This window comes from Ovis canadensis, chromosome 1, assembly GCF_042477335.2.
Source record: "Ovis canadensis isolate MfBH-ARS-UI-01 breed Bighorn chromosome 1, ARS-UI_OviCan_v2, whole genome shotgun sequence".
NCBI classification, from domain to species: Eukaryota; Metazoa; Chordata; class Mammalia; order Artiodactyla; family Bovidae; genus Ovis; species Ovis canadensis.
Window position 1 is genome coordinate 12,192,724 of NC_091245.1, and position 11,698 is coordinate 12,204,421.

The following is an 11,698-nucleotide window of genomic DNA, read 5'->3' on the forward strand; positions in this document are numbered from 1 at the left end:
ACGTAGTACTGGCTCCCTGCTTCTCTCCCTGTCGCTCATCCTCTTGCTTTCCTTGAGTCTCCCAACTGTTTCTCCCTCTGTTCAGCAGAGGGACTTCTCCCTGAATCACGCCAGGAGCTGCCATTTATGGAGCACTTGTTAGGGGCCAGGATCTGTTCTAAGCACTTTGCCAAGTCACCTCATGTAAATCTGTGAGTATGCGCTTTTACTGTCCCCACTGTGGGGACAAGGAAATGGGTGACACATTCGATCAGGTGATCTGGCCCGGAGCCCAGAGTTCCACTATCCACCACACTGCTTGGCTTTTCTGAAACCTTAGCTCCAGGCTCTGGGGGCTAAACTGATATCTACGTGAGATTATAAACAAGTCTTTTCCCAACAACAGGGATCTCACCTTACAAAGAATCCCTGTGCTAGGGTGTCCCTCTTTATTTGTTTCTCTGTACCACAGGGACGGAGAAGGCAATGGCACCCCATTCCAGTACTCTTGCCTGGAAAATTCCATGGATGGAGGAGCCTGGTGGGCTGCAGTCCATGGGGTCGCTAAGAGTCGGACATGACTAAGCGACTTCACTTTCACTTTTCACTTTCATGCATTGGAGAAGGAAATGGCAACCCACTCCAGTGTTCTTGCCTGGAGAATCCCAGGGACAAGGGAGCCTAGTGGGCTGCCGTCTATGGGGTTGCACAGAGTCGGACACGACTGAAGCGACTTAGCAGCAACCACAGGGAAGTGGGGCTGTGGAAGAAAGAGGGCCTAAATACTGCTCTGACTGGCATTCCGGGCCTGGCACTTGGGTCAGACACTTCAGTTCTCTGCGGCTCCATTTTCTCTCCTGTGAAATGACTTAGTAACAGTACACAAGTTGTCAGGAGGGTCAGTGATGGTCAGTGTCGGTGGCCACTATGATCAGCATCTCTGTTCCCAGCCCCCCCCACGTGGGGCCCAGCTGGTATCACCAGAAAGGGTTTGTTGGGTTGCATTTCTCTGTCTTCAGGGGTGACTCTCGTCTGCACATCTGGCCTAAGGTGCAGTCTTTCTTCTTTTCCTCCTGTTCATGTTTCTGCCTCTGGCTGAGTCCTCTCCCACCTGAGAGCCCTCTCTTCCTATCTTTGGCATCTCCAGGGACAGAGGGGCTAAAGTGAGTTTTAGGACGAAACTAATCCAGGCTTGTGGGGGACAATCCCTGGGCGGATGGGTGTTCTTCCTGCTCATCCACTCTTGCCAGTGGTGGCAACCTCACTCAACCCTGGGAGTGCCCGGGCCAGCCTGCCTCAGGCCAAGAGGAGAGGGCCAGGCTGCAGGGAGCCTGGGCTCATCTCTGGGAGCTGTGCTGGGCCTGGGCCGAAGCACCAAGCAGCCTGGCTGGACAAAGTGGTTTGTCCTGCTGGTGTGAGAGGAAGGGAAAGGCTCTTGTGCCCAGGAGCATCCCAGTTCCCACTGCCCTCCCCAAGGTCGCCTCCCTAGGTGGAGCTGCAGAGCCAGATGAGGGCAGAGCCAGGAGGCCTGGATTCTAGATCCATGCAATTCGGCCAGGGGGCCGGGGCAGGTGTCCTCCCGGTCTGGGCCTTCCTGGCCTCTGCAGGAGGAGGGTTTGGGGTCATGACAACATAATGGGTGCTTTGCCTCAGATTGATGTGAAATTGTCAACTTGAGGGCACCCCATGGCCCTTGTGTAGACACACTCACTCCCTAAGGGATGAGGGGACATGAGCTGACCTGCCTCTGTGATTTCTGTGGGACTTGAGGGAGAAGGAACCCATCTCCCCTGACACGGCCTGGACCACCCACCCACTCAGCCCCTGAAAGGCATATGTTTGCATTTGTGTCTGTGTTTGCTTGTACACATGTCTGGGCACATCTCCGTGTGCATGTATGTGTCTGTCTGTGTTAATATGTGTCTGTCTGTGTATATCTGTGCGGCCCGTGTGCTAAGCTGAATGTGTCTTCCTGCCTTCCCACCTCCCTGGCCCTGAGACCCTGGAAACCCATCATGGGCTTAGCGCCTCCTCTGGCACACTCTAGTCCCCCTTTTCCTCGACTCCTCAGTAGAGTGTGAAAAAGCCCACGTTTCGGCTCTTTGGTTTCTCTTCGCTTCCTGAAGTGGCAGGAATGGGCTTCGCTTCGCTCGGGCAGACGAAGCTCCTGTCCCTCCTCGGCTTTGCCGGCACCTCTCGTCCTAGCCTCTCCCTGCTCTGTCTCCCCCTGCTTTAGCCCTTCACCGTGGCTCTGACCCTGTCCCCTGGTCTCTGCCCTGCTCCCCTCTCCATCTCCCCTCTCCGTCTCTCCCTCCCTTGCTCGGTGTCTCTCTGTCTCTGTCTCCCCAGTCCCTGGCCACCAGAGCGGGCTGACAGCTGCTCCCCGGGGAGGTGTGAAGACAGAGCTGGCAGCTGAGGAGCTGTGGAGGGTGAGAGCCGGGAGCCTGGGTGGAGGTGCTCAGCGCTCAGGGTGGGGGCGCTTCGGGGAGAACCAGGGAGAGCTGTGGGTCATGTGAGGCCAGCGCTAGGAGGGGACTGAGGCCTGTAGGGAGCTGGAGAGCGGGCAGAGGGGGTGAGGTTCTGAGGATGGCAAGAGTGTGTGTGTGTGTGCGTGGGAGAGGGACAGTGGGGAGGAGTGGAGTCTGGAAGGAAAGGAAAAACCGGGTTTCTGGGTCTTGTCCCTGCCCACTTTCATCCAACAGGGGTCAGGACACTGACGCCCAGAGTCGTAGCAGATGGCATAGGAGCCTACTGCTGAGCTGCAGTGGCAGAGCCTGGGAGAAGCTTGCTAGTTTGGGAGCAGCAGGTGCCTTTGCCTGCCTTCTTCCACCATCAGTAATGCCAAAGGGGCTGGGAGGAGAGCTGGAAGGAAGTAAGCAGGAGTGAGATGCTCTCCTCGCTCCCGTCCCCTGACCATGCTGCAGGGTGCTGACGGTGACCTGAGGGTCAAGGACTCAGAGTCGCCTCCCCCTCTTCCATGCCAGGGAGCCCGCAGCTCAAAGAAGCAGCCTGTTCTGTTTCTGGAAACCAGTGTCTCCTAGAAAGAACAAACGAGGTGATGCACTCCTATCCATCCCTCAAAGCCCACCTCAGATGTTCCTTCTAACAGGAAGCGCTTCACCATTCTTTTCTGGGGCACGTGTCTACCTCGAAGTTGTCCCAGCAGTGAGCCTACCCTTTGGTAACATTTGTGCATTTGTGTCTTCTTCACGAAACTTGGAGCTCCTTGAGGGTAGGGCACAAGTCTGGTTTACCACTGTGTTCTGAGTAGCCAGCTTGGGGTGGAGACAGAGTGGGTTCTGAGCCATGTAGATCCTTGACAGGGTCTGAGGGGTGGGGCTGGGCAGGCAACGTGGCTCGAAGCCCAGGGGCCTCCGAGGTCTTGAATCTTGGCCAGTCTGCTGGTGAGCACTGTGGACTGAGGGTGCTTTCTGGGTACAGCTTGCCCTGGGGAGGGGAACCCCACTCTGAAGGAGAATAGTGGTCCCAACCAGGAGAACCCAGGTCTAAGAAGGACAAACCTAGCTCATAGACAGTGTATGTCTCCCCACCCTCCCGATGGACTGGTTGCTGCCAGCCTGGCTGATGTCTGTCTGTCTGTCCTGTCTTTCATTCAGTTTTAAAGAGACTCCTCCACCCGCAGTCCTGTGTCTAATGAACCTGACATTCAGGGAAAATGTCTCCGGTAAAGGTCACTAGAGGGAAGTGGCATTCTTGCTGACAGCACCTGTCCCTCCCACACCAGTGCACTCTCCTTCGAGACAAAGTACTCGTGTCCCTGGGAAAGCCTACTCCCCACCAGTCACCACCTTCAGAAGGCTCTCCCCCCACCCCTCAGCCTTCCAGTCGATGTAAACCCTCTTATCTAGAAACACACAGCTCGGGAACTGCCTCATTCACTTGTTCATTTTCCCTACAGCTCATCGAAGACAAGGATGACTCAGATCCCAGCCCCATCTGGCAGGGTCCCGGGGAGGGTATATGCGAGCACAGCTTCCCTGAAACCCTGATTCCAGGGTGTGTCTGCAGGGGTAGCAAGTGAAGAGACAGGTAAGGGAGGTGGAAGGGAGGCGAGACTCTCATTCCCCATGCTTGGTCCTGACCAACATGGTAAGTTACCTACTGAAGGCTTTAGGGAGAAGTTGCTTGTATTTGTGTCTTAGAAAGATCATTCTGGCTGTGGAATGAAGGACAGATGCAGGTGGAGGCAGGAGAGGATGGCAGCTGGCCTAGGGCAGTGGGTGGATCTGAGAGTTTGCTGGGCCGAGGGAGAGAGCAAGTGAGGCAGGAGCTGCGGGACTTGGCTTTGGATACTAGGTGGGAAGCGATGCTGTGTACTGGGAGGGGCAGGCTGGGATACATGGTGCCTTGGTCGTGGATGTACTGAGTTGGAGGCTCCTGGGAATTGGAGAGGGGCAGGGAGAGGCTGGAAAGGAGGTGTGGGGTGCCAGTGGGAGGTATGTGCAGGGGAGAAGACGCGGCACATGCTGCTCACACTGCGAACCCTCCTGAGTGTGGATGTGGTTTCCAAGGGGCAGCGTGCAGACTGAGAAGGGGGAGGGCCCTGGAGGGTCCCATCAGAGGTGCAGGCATCAAGAGGCAGGCACGAGGCAGAGGCCATGCAAGAGGTGGACAAGGGGTCATCAGGGAGGGGTCTTTGGGGGGGCAGTGGGCACCACGGCCACCCCCTTGTGCATCCTCAGAAAAAGCACGTGCTCCTCCCACTTCACAGGCGACAGCAGTATAATGCCTGACCTAGGGCACAGTGCAGTTCAGAGCCGGGTTCATCGGATGCCAAAGCCATCTTCTCAGGATGCTGCTCTCTTCCCCACTAGGCTGGTCACCTACAGGGTCCTGGTGACCCCATATGACCCTGCCTCAGTTTCCCTGCTTAGCCCTTGAGCTGCTAAAGGGATAGAGTCTACCCTGACAACCAGCCTCATAACTGCTAACATTTCCGAGGCACTTTCTACATTCCAGTCTCTCTGTACTTTGGTTTACTTAATTCTCCTAGCAACCCTGGAGGGAGATGTTATTATTATCCCCATTTTACAGATGCGGAAACCGAGGCATTGAGAACTGAAATACCTTACCCAAGCTGGCAAGTGTCAGAACTGGGATTCAAACCCAAGCAGCCTGTGCTCTTAACCCCTCTGAGCTTGATTACCATGAGCCTTTCCTCTTAGCCTGGCACCATCTCCTCTTCAGATCCTATTTCCTTCTGAGAGTGTTCTGATTCCTCAGCACCACGAGGCTGGGCAGCACCTCCTCCCTGTGCTTCCACTGGTGATGGGGACAGTTGGGAAGACAGGCTGTCCTTCGTCTCTGAAGGTCATGCCTCTGATTCCTCTTCTGAGATAGCTGCAGCCTTTGACGGCAATGGATTTGCCTCCAACCCTTGGTGTTTTCATTGGATTAAGGTGGGGGGCAGTTACAGGACCTGGAATTTGTTGTTCAAGTCTGTGGGAACTTGGGCACGTGGCTTAAATCTATGCAGGCCTCTGATTCCTCACGAGTAAGATGAGTACAAGGACAGCATCCCGCCCTGAACACACGGGTGTAGTGCGAGGGATGTAATTGCAAATGTACCAAGTTTTGCCGATGTGTTTGTCGCTCTTCAAGGTTGTTAACCCAGGTGCTACACCAGGTGGCTCTTGGAGACCACACAACATAGCAGTTAGGAATGTGTGTGGTCCCGACAGGAGGAAGTGTGACCCTTGGCTCTGTTATTCCCTCACTGCCCAGCTCAGACCCTGATTCATAAGAGGCGGGTCGTGATAGCACCTCCCTCCTGGTGTAGAGAAGCAACCGCTCTTTCCAAACCACAGCTGTGTACAGACTCTTCCATCTTTTGGGAAAGAGGCATCATTTTGATCCAGAGTAGATGGAACAACGGACCGTGATGTTTAGCAACATAACCTGATGGCTGCTTTTGGAGTGAAAGATGCCTGCAGACAGTCCCCCACCCCCCAAACCCCCCACCCAGGGCATGGGGTCAATGGGCTGTGTGCCACCTTGCCTGTTTCATCATGGTGGGCACTGCTGCCCTACCCATGTGCCCAGCAGTTGGGGCCATCCTTCTGTAGTCCCTTGACCCTGCAAATAAGGGCTTTCTCTTGCCTTGCCCTCAACCAGTAATGGGCAGAAGTTGGAGGCTAAATATGCTTCTTTGACCTGCGGGTGGGCCACCTGTGAGGCGTGTCCCACACCACTTCCCAGAGGTCCCCAGCGGGACCGAGTCACTGGTGCTCACAGTGCTCACCTGCTCGTTATCACGCTCCGTATCGGCCTCCTCCGCTCCATCTCCATCCCCATCTTCCCCACCCCCTCCCTCCACCTCCTCTCAAATGAACCGCTTCACCTGAGTTCTCATCTCAGCTCTGCTTCGCAGTGAGTCCAGCTCCAGACATCCAAATTGAAGGGTGCATTCCCAGGATATAAAGGAAGAGATGTAAGGAGGGTTTTGAGAGACAGGGAGTCTGAAGAACATGGCAAGAACCCCTGGGCTTGAAGAGAAATGATGGCAGTGAAATGTTACTGGGAATGGCTGAGGCTCAAGACTGCTAGCTCAGATCTAAGGCACGTACCTTGCTGTCTAACCACTGTCATTACCCTCAGACCTACAGTAAATCTCACTCATGCGGAACCACATTGTGCTTCTGGATGCTTTGGGGAATCAAAGGAAAGGCTGCGGGGTCCTTTGGGTTAGTTCAAAGTGCAGAGAAGACTCTAGTGGCAGGAGGCGAGACCCAGCTGAGATGGAGCATTCAGCCAGTGACGTTCGGGAGAAGCACAAGTCCCTGTAGGTATTGCTGGGGTTGCAGGGTGTTCTGCCATATGTGGGATGCAAGCTGGGGCCATTCACTTATATATTAAAAGACAGGTGACCTCACAAGACTGGACAGGTCACGGTGGGGGGACATGCGGGTGCCTGGCAATGTGAGGTTATATGTGTGAAGCCCCCAGCTGCAGTGCTTTCCTTCCTGCCACAGGACCTTTGCACATGATGCCCCCTCTGCTCAGAATGCCAGTCCCCCAACACTGTCCCTCCTTGCCTAATTAATTTCTACTTGTCTTTTGAATCTCAGCCCAAGTGTGGCTTGCTAAGGAAAATCCTTCTCAATTCCAGGTTCCTTTTTTTTTTTTTTTTTTTACAATTTGTGTTTCTTTTCCTTCAAATCTCAATCTATGCGATTATGCGAATAGTGTCTGTTAGCCAGTAAGCACTTTGAGGAGGGTAGCATATTTGATCCCCACCCCTGACACCCCTCACTGTACTGGCAGCATCAGCACAGCTCGCCCTGAGAAGGTGCTCACTAGATATTTGCTGAAGAAATAGGGAAGATATTTTTTGTTCCAGGGTAAAGGGCTAAACTTGGACCCCATTTATGAGATGCTCCCTTAACAGCCATATCTCTACCTCCTGCCTCCAGGTGAATCATTCACCTGCTTAAAATGCAGAGTCCCATTTTCTGGCTCAGCGTTTCCCACTGTGACTGAGGAGTAGTAATTGTGTGCGGATGCCAGAAGATATTATATGGACGAAAGGTAATGTGGAACGCATGCTCAGAAGGTTGAAAGGGAAGTTTCCTTTGCTTTTTTCCTGTCCCTCTCTCCTTCCTCCCTGCATTTCTATCATTCTTCCTCTCTCCTTCCTTCCACTCTCCCTCTCTCTTTTCTTTTCTTTCTTCTTCTGTAGGTTTTCTCAGAACTTTAAAATGCTAAAGAACATGGCAGAATCTTCAGGAGGAAGGTTCTACTCTGTAGCAGGTCCCAAATGCATTTGATTCCAGAATTTATTGATTCATTGATTTGGAGAAGCAAATTGGGGATTTGCGCTTCCTAGGAAATTCTTGGAGGAGTGCTGACTTAGAGAATAAAGTCTAAATTTCTTAGCTTCATGTTTAAGGCCCTGCCCCTCTCGATGCCCTACCCCTACTCTTTGCTCAAGCCAACTAGTGAAGAACAGTCTTCTAATCACCAGGTACTCTCTCATGCTTCATCCCCTCTGTCTGGATGTAGGTAAACCTACTGTCTGCTGACTGAGCTCCTGTTCATTCTTCAAGGCCAAGACCCACTAATTACTTCCTCTGCCAATCTCTCCTTGAGCTTTCAACTGCGTTCCCAGAGCTCCTGACATATCCTTCTACCAGGACATGACCACGATCTGCTTTAAGGAGCTATTATTATGAATCAAATATCTTTAATATAGTGTTTTTCTTCAAATAATTCTTTCCTCTGGATTATTTTCCCCATAATAGTGAAACCTGATGATTCCCAATTTGAACTACCTTATGGTGGCTCAGAGATAAAGAATCTACTAGTAATGCAGGGGACCTGGGTTCGATCCCTAGGGTTGGGAAGATTCCCTGGAGAAGGAAATGGCAACCCTTGCTAGTATTCTTGCCAGAAGAATTCCATGGACAGAGGAGACTGGCGGTCTACAGTCCATGGGATCACAAAGAGTCAGCCACTAACACTTTCACTTTTTCACTTACAGTAAAAATACTGGTAAGGAGCTGCTGATGTGCCTCTTTTCCCTTTAAACTTCCCAAGGTCGAGGTCAAAATCACTTCATGGCCATGTCCCCAGTGATCAAAGCAGGACCTATCACAGAGTGGAAGAGCATACGTATTTACTTGCTGAATAAGGGCACGAATGAGGGTTGAAGTAGAAGAGTTTCTAGTCTTAAAAATTGTGAAAGGAAGGAGAGAGTGGGATGAATTGAGAGAGCATCATTGAAACATATCCATTACCAGATGTAAAAGTAGACAGCCAGTGGAAATTTTCTGTATGGCTCAGGAAGCTCAAATTTGGTGCTCTGTGACAACCTAGAGGTATGGGAGGGTGGGAGGCGGGAGGGAGGGGACATATGTATACCTATGGCCAATTCATGTTGATATATGGCAGAAACCAACGCAATATTGTAAAGCAATTATCCTCCAATTAAAAAAATTAAATTGAAAAATTATAATCTGTGCCTGATTCATGTTAATGTATGGCAAAACCCATCACAACATCGTAAAGTAATTATCCTCCAATTAAAATAAATCAATGAATTAAAAATGTAATAAAAATTAACAAAAATTGTAGTGAAAGAGATGGTCCAGCCTCCCTTGCCAAGATCTGAGGTGAGAATCTCCATCCCTCCAATCTTGTCTTCTGCTTTTGTGGTCAGCCCCATCCAGAGTGGCTGGAAGTGATAGATGACATTCTGGTGGGTTTTGACTCTCAAAAATCAACTATATACCTGGCTTTCTTTATCTTACCAATAAAGAGGACATGAGCAGATGAGGGATGGGGTGAACAGGGGGGTGGGCGAGGCTCGGGGTGGATGCTGCACGGAGCATTTGCCCTCATCAAGGTCACAGCCACTTTGGGGTCCTCATCTCACTTGACCTCTCATGGACATTGGACAGAGGTATCCACTCTCTCTTCATTGAAACACCATCTCCCCTTGGCCTCCGGGACACCACATTCCAGCTCACTGGTCCTCCCCCCTTTCAGGCTGAATCTCAGCACTGGGCCTCTTCTCTACCGCTATTGTCCCCCTGGGAGATCTCATCTAAGCCACTGGCTTAAATATCACCTCTGTGCTTCATCTCCTGTCGCACCCTCATTACTGATATCTGCACGCATTTATTCAGAAGCTCCACCTGGATGGTTAATAGCCATCCAGTCCTAACAAGGGCAAAGTAGGGTTCTTGATTCTCCCTGCCCCTCAGCCTGTTTCTTCTCTAATCTCCCCTTTCAGAAAATGGCACCATTATTCCCTTAATTGCTCAAGCCAAATCCTTCTGCAAGTCAAGCCACCAGGAGGTCCTGCTTATTCCTACAGATGCTACACCTGCCTCTTTCTGGCCATCTCCTCTGCTGTCATGCCGCTGTGATCTCTCACCTGGACCACTGCAATAGCGTCTCCACTTTCTCCCTTGCCCCCTACATGCCTTCCCACTGCCACAGACCAAACTTGTGAGGGTTATTAAAAGGTAAGGGCTTTGAAGTCAGATGAATGTGGCTTTATCTCCTGCTTCTACTGCATATTGATAGTATCTGTGTGACCTTGGAGGGATGGCTTAACATCTCTGAGCCTTAGCTTCTTATCTGCAGAATAGGATTAAAGCACTCAACTTGCTTTGGAGAGGAGATGTCTCCAGGGTTTTCTCACCCATGGTTAAAATGATGACTAAGTGGTAGACCCCTTGGATTTGATTTTACCAGGAAAACACAAAATTAGACTAAATATCTTGGAAAACTTGCATTCAGAAATATGCACATGCTAAGTTTTGTGACAATCTACTATTTATCAAGCGCTGCTTTTGGGGATTTACATACACGTGTGTGTGTGTGTATGATATTTAGGCTTCCCTAGTGGCTCAGTGGTAAAGAACCTGCCTGCAATGCAAGAGGTGTGGGTTCAATCCCTGCGTTGGGAAGAGTCCCTGGAGAAGGAAATAGCAACCCACTCCAGTATTCTTGCCTGGATAATTCCACGGACTGAGGAGCCTGGTGAGCTATTACAGTCCATGGGGTCATAAAAGTGTTGGGCAGGACTTAGTAACTAAACCGCATGTGTGATATTTAAAACAAACCCATAAGATACACCTATGCAGGAGACTCGGAGTAGTTAAGTAACTTGTCCAAAGGCATGCAGCATATAAATAATAGCAGGGTCAGCATTTTGAACCTTGGTTCTGTTCCTTGACCCCAAGGAAGCCTGTGCTTTCACTAAGTGGTTACAGCAGCAAGGATATAGCCCCATCCACAGCAGAAAACTCCCTGCCTGGGGCTTGGCCTCGCGTTTGAGTCTAATAGTCTGCTGTTGAGTTGAATAGTCTTCTGTTCAGAGAGGTTGCCTCCATCAAGCCATGAAATCTCTCAGAATCTATTACCTTGTGAGGAAAAAGCCATCAAGACAATAGCAGTTACCGCATCAGGTGGTGCGAAATCAAATGCAATATTGTGGGCTAAGATGATCTGCAAACTGCAAGCACATGAATTATTCTTTCCTTCCTCGGGCTTTGTGGTCAAGATGGTTCCGGAGGGGCTGCTCTGCTCTTGGGGGCTCAGTCCTGTTTTTCTGGAGCCCTCTCAGGCACCTGGGATTACTACGGCATCCTGCCTGGTCTCATCCTCAGTGTTAGCCCCTGCTGCATCTCCTCGCAGTGTTTTCTCCCTCAGGCTCCTCAGACTCCAACCTCAGCTCGGTTATTTTTGGTGGGGGTGCTGCTACCTCACGCAGCTTGTAGGATTTTACTTTTTTAACCAGGGAATAAACCCAGGTCCTCAGCAAGGAATGTATAAGCATCCTAGCCACTGGACTGCCAAGGAAGTCCCTCTCAACACTGTCTTTATATTCCACTCTCCTAGCTTCCTGGGAAAATTGCCTAAAGTTTCTCACTCCGAAGAAAATACCTGCGTATCCAACTCCCAATTTACATTACTACATTATTCTCACCCCAGGGAAGGAGGGAGTATTTTTAGCCCACACATAATGGTAAAGGTTTCCTTGAGCTCCCACCTCCAGAGATAGGTTTCCTTGGAGGATGGAGCTGTGAGAGACATCTCTGTTCACACCTATGCATTCTCTGGGTTCCTAATTTGGGTGCCTGTCATGTAGCCCCCAGTCCGCCCTGGGCCTAACGAGTTGAGCACCTGGTGGTCTGTGGCCAGCGGGGGGCAGCAGAGGGCAGCAGAGTGTGAACCAGAAGGGGCAGGC